This window comes from Eurypyga helias, unplaced genomic scaffold (genome assembly GCF_000690775.1).
Source record: "Eurypyga helias isolate BGI_N326 unplaced genomic scaffold, ASM69077v1 scaffold4288, whole genome shotgun sequence".
Classification (NCBI taxonomy): domain Eukaryota; kingdom Metazoa; phylum Chordata; class Aves; order Eurypygiformes; family Eurypygidae; genus Eurypyga; species Eurypyga helias.
The window spans coordinates 28,293-37,056 of NW_010268759.1; positions in this window are offsets into that span (position 1 = coordinate 28,293).

Here is an 8,764-nt window from a genome sequence, read left to right on the forward strand (position 1 = left end):
CGGGGGGCAGGCGGCATGGCCCCACGTGTGGGATGCTGCCTGTGTCTCGCTTGTACCCAGGGCTGCCCTTCCCTCTCCAGCTTTCCCAGCACTGAGCCACGGCTGGTGGTGCCGAACGAGAGCAGCGGGGAAGGGGGCTCACCCCATCCCCACCAGGGCCGTGGGCCGGGCTCCGGCAGCGGGGACGGGGGTGCTGTTTGACACAACCCCGGTAGCGTGGTCAGTGCTGGGCTCGGGCTCGGTCCAGCCTGCAGGGAGCCGGTGGGGTGAGTCCCAGTGTGTGTCCCAGCAATAAGGGGGGGAAATGAGTGTGGTGAAGGGCACTGTAGCAAGAGACCGTGAGTTTAATTAACAAAATTTCTGTATGGGGCACTATATTTTTAAGAAGTCTTTCTATGCTGTACATTTCTCCTGAAGCTGAAATCATGTACTGTTAGTAGGGGTTTTTGTATAGTGTACAGAAATTGGCAGAATATTTTCTTGTTGCATTCAGTGATTTATTAACCGAAGCAAAATAGAAAAATATAAAGTGTTAGCAAAAGTTGAAAGGAAAAAAAAAAAAACCACAACCAACCAACAAACCACAAAACAGTTTGTGCCTTTTTTAGTTTATTTTTCTGTTGCTATATAATCACTGCACTAAAACCTTTCCAGAGGGGGAAAATAACAAAACTAGTCTCTTGATAAGGGAGGAATACATAAAGCCTAAATTAAGCATTAATTCTTTTTATTGGGATATTTAATTAAAAGAATGTTGCTAATTTTATTTTGATACCTGTGCCTTTGTAATAAAACTCCACATCCTGTCAGAAAAGCCAAACCTGGAATAAATTCCACCAGATCCCACAGACACAGAAGTACCAACAGGTTACCAGTATTTTCCTTAAAAACATGTAAACCTTAACTGATGCTATTACAGTATCTGACCGTAATACCTGCTGAGCTGCCTGGGAAAGCGGTGCTTGGGAAAGGTACAGCTTTCCGGGTGCTGTCTGCATTCCTCCCCTGGCATGCTGGCTGCTGGAAGTGCACAGAGAAGGACTGAGTCCTTGCCACTTGGCCGGTAGCTGCTGAGCAAATTTCTTCCCTTAATGCTTCTGCCAGTTGCTCTGTGACCAGGCTTTTTTGGAAAAAATCCAGCTGGTTGCTCCCAGCTCTCCAGCCGGGACAGCTCGTTTCTGAAGGAAAGGGCTGGCTGCCAAACATGCTGGGTTTTGCTTTGCTCGGAAGATGGAGAGGGCTGGCGGGTGAAACGCTGCTGATCCCAGCCCCGGTTTTTATTGGGAAGCCCACGTGGCTGCCAGAGCTGCATCCTGGTAGCAGCAGTGGGATGGGGGTCCTGGACCTCTGGCATTGCTGATGCTTTTGCACCCAGAGCTGCTCTGAATAGGATCAGACCAAGTTGGGCTTAAAAGCATCCAGCGATACTGTTGTTTCCTCTCCGTTCATGGGAAGTTTCCCTGAATGCGACAGCTCAGGCTCTGCTCTGGAGCCAGGAAGTCACTGCTTTGCGTGGCTCTGGGCCCTGCCAGGCTCACCCCCTGCCCTGCCTTGGCCCTGCAGCCGGGGAGACAGTACAGCTCGCTTGAGGTTAAATGGCCTTTGGCAGATCCATCTGTCTGCTCTGCCTCTTTCAGGGTGTGCTGGTTTAAACACTGCTGCATGGAAAAGATCCCATTGCTTGTGCCCCCCAGTACTGGCTTTGCAGCCCCCCTTGGGAAGCTTCTTGCTTCTCCTGCACCAGCTAGCCATGGTTGGCACAGCCCTGCGTGGGGACCATCCCCATCCCCCTTTTTCTGGGCTTTGAGCATCGCTGCCTGCCTCTTCCCATGCCTGTTCAGCAGCTGGGTGGGTGCAGAGCAGCACAAGGTGGCTGTGGGCTTGGTCCTGAGCACAGGAGTTTGTGATGTGGACCTACTGCCAGAAACCTCTTGGGACCTTATTGCCAGTTCTTGAGTCTTAACTCCAACACAGACCCACATCGGTGGGAGTGGATGCTCCTTATTTATTTTGGTGACACCTCCTTCCAAGGACGGGTCTAGATGGAGCACGGGGAAGAGTGGAGCATCTCTTGGGTTTTAGCCTCTGTGGGTGAAGGTGATGGCTAGGAAGACTGCTGCAGATTTAGGCAGGGGATGTGCTGGAGATGTGAAGGAACTTCCCCCAGCTGTGCCAGGGGCTGCCTTCGCTGCGTTGTGCGTGTGGGTCGTGGCAGCCCACTGCCCTCGTGCTGCAGGCCGTGCGGCAGCGCCCAGGATGCGGGTTCCTTGCCCGTCAGTGCTCTCCTGAGCCTCATGGTTTTTTCTGTTCATCCCTGTGCAGCAGGCACTGCTCAAGTGTCCTCTACTTGGAGGGGGCTGGGGCCTCACCCTTGCTTGTTTGGAAAGGTGCCGGGGGTGATGTCCAAAAATGGGAAATGTGGCATGTTCATGGCTGGGGTACCCAGCCTTGGGGCTGCCCCAGCCCTCTGGCACAGCCTGGATCATTCCTCTGAGTGGGAACGCCCTGTGCATCCCGAGCAAACTGGCATCTCGAGCAGACGTGACATTGGCAATAAGCTCTGTGGGAAGCCTGGCCCTGAACGGATCCAGGCCAATAGCGCTGAGCAATCAAACCGGCAAAGAAAGTAGTTTCTAATCTTGCTTGCAAACCCTCAAACCAGTGTTTGTCGTGAACCTGTGCTGCGTTTTCCCTCTGTGAAGCAGGCAGCACCTGCGAGATGCTTAGACGTGCCAGCTGTACCTCAGCTCTGGGCGGCACAGGAAGGTTGGTGGCATTGCCATCGGCTGAAAGCCGTTCCCTTACCTCGCCGCTACCGTGCGGCACGTGGGAGCTCGGGGAGGAGATGCGTGGCCACGGGGTACCCTGGCTGTGGGGCTCCTCAGGCTGCCCATTGCGGAAGGAGATGGCTGCCAGTGTGGTCAGTGCCATCAGGAGTAAGCAGGCGTGTTTTAAAAGATGTTTGTTGGAAGCAAGGTGAGGTTACGGGTGTTACAAGGAGACTGAGGATGCTCCGTGCCTTGCGGGTCTGAGGTGCGGTAGGGCTGCAGGCGGAGCTGGCTGGCAGCGGGCGATGGGGTGGTGTGGGACACAGAAGCAGGATGGGGTGCTTGCGATGTAGTTGCACCCCAAAGCCAGCATCACAGCTTGCAAGGCACAAGTCGTTCTGCTGCTACATCCGAGATGGATGCACCCAAAATCCCAAGGACCAGCTCTGCATCTTGACTCGTTTCAGGATCACCCTTCAGGGAATGCAGGGAGCAAATGACATCCCCAGGGCTGGGACCTGGATAGTCGTTTGCCCCCTGCGTTCATTCCCATGGGAAGAGAGGCAGATGCTTTAGGTCGTGAGGTCTGGATTTAATAGTCCCTGTGTAGGAGACGTGGGACTGTGGGTTGCAGGTGGCTGTTGGGGTTCGGCTGTGCTGGGGGCGGCCTGGCGCTGCACACCTGCAGCGGGAGCAGAAAGGGCTTGGTGCCCGGGAGGTTTGGGCCCCTTTCTTGCTGTGGCCACCTGTGACAACAGAAAGTCCCGTGGTCAGAATTCCCAAGGGAATCGTGGTTTTCCAAAACCTTGTCAGGATCCTTGCTGCTGCCCATTGCTCACTGAGCTGTGTCCGTTCGCGATGCAGGTCTGCTGCCTCTTCATTTACCAGATTTGCTGGCTGAGGTGCAAATGGATAGAGACTGCAGGGATTTCGGAATTGCCAAACACACAAAGGCCGGGGCCAGCTCTGGGTACCTCTGAATTAACAATCTCGTTTTCAGCGTGCTGGGAGCCCGTGGTTCGTTAGCACTAGTGTGAGGCTGCAGGTATGCACTCTTATTTAAAGCTTAATAAAGGCATTTTAATTCCATGCTAACCGGTCTTGCGGTGGAATATACTGTACCACATAAAGAAAATGAAGGGATGCAAACTGTTAAATAAGCTTTAAAATGCAAAAGGATAATTTTTGCTTTTTTTTCTTCCTCAAAATAGATCCACGCAGAACCTTGAGCAAAAAAAAAATGGTGTGCTCTTGCATCCCTCAGTAATAGAGACTGTGCACAGAGATTATGCTTATCTCCCACCAAAAAACCTGCTAACTGAATGGTTGTTCATAGGACCTTTCATTGGCAATGAGAGAATAATTTCAGTGGCAGAGAGTTTAGTTAAAACACAGTATCACGCAAAACAAGCAGCTCTTAAGTCAGCATTTGGAGTTCGACCGCTGTTTGAAATCACTGCTCAGTGCTGTCTTTGTATTACACGAAGGTCAGCTGCAGCAGAGAACACGCTTTCAACATCCAGTAGAAGGTGAACTTACTGAGACCAAGAGCCTAACATACATGTATTGCAGCTGTAAATTCATTTACGAGTAACACGTTCGAATGCAGAAGCAGCGACTGCTGCATAAGCGTGATGAGCATATAGCTAACATTATTTTCAATTTCTTTTCCTCCAAAGCTTAGTCCTTTTGACTTGTAATATGTATATTTGCCTTTTTTTTTTTTTATATAATTAGGTTTAACAAAGCATCCGTTGCTTTGTGAGTTGTACTTATGATTGTGCTGGGCCGTTAGCTTTAAGCAGTTTGTGTGCTTGTGTTATTTTATTAAAGCAAAAGTCTTCTTGAGACAAATGCAGTAAAGGAAAAAAAGAACAATATTTTTTTGGTAGTGTTAAGCAGATGTGTGGTATGCATTTGGAAAACGTCTAATGTCGGCTGAAATCAAACAAAACTGGGTCCAAATTGCTTACCAGAACTGCTCATGTCTAAGGCAGTGGCTTTTTAGTTCATGGGTTACAGGCTAAAGTCGTGCCTGAATAGAAACTCGGATTCCCCCAGACAGTCTCTTACTCTGCATCTCATCACCGTTGTACAAGACCGATGTGAAATGAGTCTTGTGTTTTCTATGTTCAGCATAGTATGTACTGTACTTTGTAACGGGAAGTGGCTACAAGTCCTCAAAGAACAACGAACATATTTTAAAACAGCAATAATTACCACTGTAAAGCAAATGAGCACGCAGGGGAGAGCACAGGGAGGAAGGTAGCGAGGATGGTACCGTTGGGAACATACTGGTGTCAGTGCTGCTGTCACACCTGGGGAGGAGGATTAAGTCCCAGGAAAGGCCGTCTGTCTCCGGGACTGGGCTCCACCTTGGCAGAGAACCTGCCTGAGTTGTTCCTCGGTGTCGTTAGGCCTTACGCAGGGCAGGTGTGTCACCGTGGTTTGACAGGCGAGCTATTGCAAATACCGTTCCTGGTGGGAGAGACAAATGCGGGACAGAGCTGTCGGGGCAGCACAGAGGAAGGGAAATGGTTGTTGCCGCAGTCTCGTACCCCAGTGTGCTCTGCTACCGCGCTGCCGGGGCTCAGCAGCAGCAGCAAATAGAATAGACTGATGTAATTTCCCGATGGGAGACGCAGCAGTCAGCTGTTGGAAAGCTGTTGGCATGCTCTTGAGACGTACAGATACCAACCAGTTCCTCCAGCGTGGCAGGATGTGTGCGCGTTAGCGCGCGGTGTGCTTTAGGCCCTTGAGCTCCAGCCTACACAGCGTTATCCCGATGCGGCGCGGTCTCTCCATCTTCCGCCGGCAGAACCCCGGGAGCCGGCCAGCTCTCGAGGGACAGCGGGGTGTCCTCGGGCCGGGTCGGGTGAGGTGCTCTGGGTGAATGACTTGTAGGTACTTAAGTTCTGTTCCTGATGGCCGCTGTAACTGTGAAAATTAACCAGACCTGCTGTGATAAATTTGGTTATATAAGGTTTATTTGGTTAATTTTTTATAAGTGAAAACTGAAAAGATGAAAGAGAATTGTAATATGAAAGCAACTGCTGTAAATAATGTACGAATGAATAAAATCTAAAACTTATGTCAGTTTTTTCCTAAACTGTACTGCTGTTGAGTTACTGTCACCGCAGTGTAGACGGTGTCTCCATCTTTTCCAGCTCCCAGTCCAGCACAGGCAAACACCACTTGTTCCCATTTTCACTGATAAATAGGAATATCTTTGTGTGTGTGTCATGCATGACCTTGGATTATATATCCATGCTGTTCCAGCTCACTGACTAATGCCGACAGGCTTGGAAGTGTCAATGTTCTTGGAGCTGCATGTAGTAAATGTGGAGCCACCCCTGGTCATTGCATTGCTGGGGCTGCCCCAGGCACAGGTCTGCCTGAGGCCGCGTGCCTCCAATTTGCCAGTGGAGCACTTGCACCCAAAATCCGCCCTGAGATTGAAGATAGCCCTGAGAAATGTCCCGTCGGAGCAGAGGACCAAACAAAAGCACACAGTGTCTTTTTTCCACCACCAAGGACGTGGAGCAAGGGTGAGCGGCATCAGTGAGCATGTTCTCATGGTGGAGGTACATCTGGGGGGGTTTCCTGAGCCACGCAAGCCCCTTTCTCTTCCCTGCACCTCTGGATCTCCTTAGGTAAAGCCAGCACAAATGGGCTGTCCAGGGCTGTCGGAGTTAGACCTGCTCTGGCTGTTCCTGGCCACCTCTCGGGTATCCCTGTGAGGCAGGGAAGCTCTGACCTCTGATGTGGGGAGGGGAGACGGGGCTCCAGCTTTCAGCCCAATTACTACGGATGGAATAAACTGCTGCTGAAATAGCCCCTGGGGCTATTTATTCCTGAAAAGGGGTTTCTGGTAGCAGTTGTGGGTGCTGTCAGGAGAGCCCTGACAGCCAGCAGCTCGGGGACAGCCTGGCAAACTGGCTCTGGAGATCACGTAGGCAGCACCCCCAGCAAAGGCACCGGGGGCTAGCGCCTTCCCAGTGGTGCAGGTCAAGGCTTTGGGATGCACAGGGTGGTTATCCGGCTGAGCAGCTGGGCAGCAGCGTGGAGCACGAGGTTAATGCCTTTGCAGTAAGGATCCAGCCCCTGTCCCTCGTCTGATGTATCCCGATGTGCAGACACCCGATAGCAGTATCTCACTCAGAGGAGGAGTAAACGATACACCTCTGGGACTGATAGTGATGTGGTGTGGGATTTGGGGGTGGTTCTGGGGATAACAGCACTACGTTCACTCCCGTGCAGAAGCTTTGTTTTATACCAAAGCTACAAAAATAAGACCCACCCCAAAGCTGCTTTAGTGAAATAACGGGAAAGTGGCAACAAAAGCTGTGTTGGGTGTGCTGTGTGCCTTAAAGCACTCCAATTAACTGGTAATTGGGCTCTGACTCTCCACTTACAGGCCACATACTCCTGTCCTGCCCGTTTTTCCTTCCCCTTTCACAGTGGCTTGCTTTGGATACAAAATCCATGGGGACAAGGGCTTTGTCCCCATGCCCTGCATCCCCAGGTGCGTGCCTCATGCTCTAGATGAGACCGGGCCTCCTGATCCCCCTCCGCCTACTGCAGGCTCCCAGCACCTCCACCAGCTGTGTACTTCATACCTCCTAAAAGGCCAAAGCACACCTGCCACACGCCCTCCCCTCCACCATGCCCGTGCCCTCCCCTCTGCAGCCTGGTGCTCGCAGAAGGAAAGTAGGGAGGCTGAGGCAGTAGCCAGGCAGGGGCTCATGGCAGGACATCCAGCCTCGCTGCTCCGGGCTGCGCTGCTACTCCCGGGCAGCAGCTGCCCTTTACGAGCCATCCCACCCCCACGGGTCTGCTTGGCTTTGGCCAAAGGAGCCACTGCTAAGCCTGGCATGAGCCAGTGTCTGCTCGGCATGCTCCCGAGGGGTGCAGGAGTCAACCTGGCCTTTCCTTCACCTGGCTGGGGGTCTTTCACAGAGCTTGCCGCTACGTTTCCAGCTGTACTCACTCAAGCGTTGCCCTGGTTTGCAACACCCATCCCCCTGCCTCTGTTACACACACCAAAGTACCACAATTATGAGCCTTTCCATTTCAATAAATAGGAAAAACTCGCGTATTCCAGTGAGGGTCCCAAAGACTATTTTTCATTGCAGTTATTTACAACACTACTGGCCAAAGAAGCAAAGAGGAACAACTTCTTTTTACTGCCCCATCATCTCAAGATACGGCTACGTTCCTCCAGGAAGCAAAGAGCTCAGGGAGAGCTTCCTTTAGAAACAGACTCCTCATCAAGTGGGCTAGGGCACCACAGGATGTTTGCTTGGCTCCCTGAAGCCCTCACAGCCGACAGCTTGGCACAGCACTTACATGTTATTGCCAGGATACGTTCAGGCCCTGGCAGTTCTTGCCACCAAAGTCGTCCAGCTTGATCTTCCTACGAGGTGAAAGTGGTTGAGCTATCAGCTATGTCACTTAACACCAGTGATGTAGAAAATGCTAGAATGACAACTATTGGTACGGGAGGAAGATGGAGCTTGAAGATTTCATTACGATGGTCATATCTGCTAATACCATTTCCTATAAAATTTGTCAAATTTGTTGAGAAATTAACTGCTTCATTTCTTTGAGGTATGGGTTTGTTTTTTTCTTTTCTGTGCCTGACTGCATTTGCAAAGTCAATAAAGTGAATTCAACACCTGAGGCCAGTTACAACAGAAGAGAAATGAGCATCGGAGGGAGATGAATCTTCTCCCCCTGTCAAAGGCAGGGTCAGATGAATCATTCGCTAGAAGCGCTCATTGCTTTCCATTAATGACCAGTCCAAGGCAAAGCTAGACCAGTGAGCAGCTGCAGCCTATCCTATAAACACCTAAGGTGAGATAAACCCTAACACGATGCCTCTGCAGAAAAGCTTAATTGTCCTTGAGAACTCAAGGATGTTGAAGAACAAAAGATATTGGGGTTTTGGCAAATTCTCACTGGGGCTTTAAAGCTAATCGATTGTATTCAGTCAC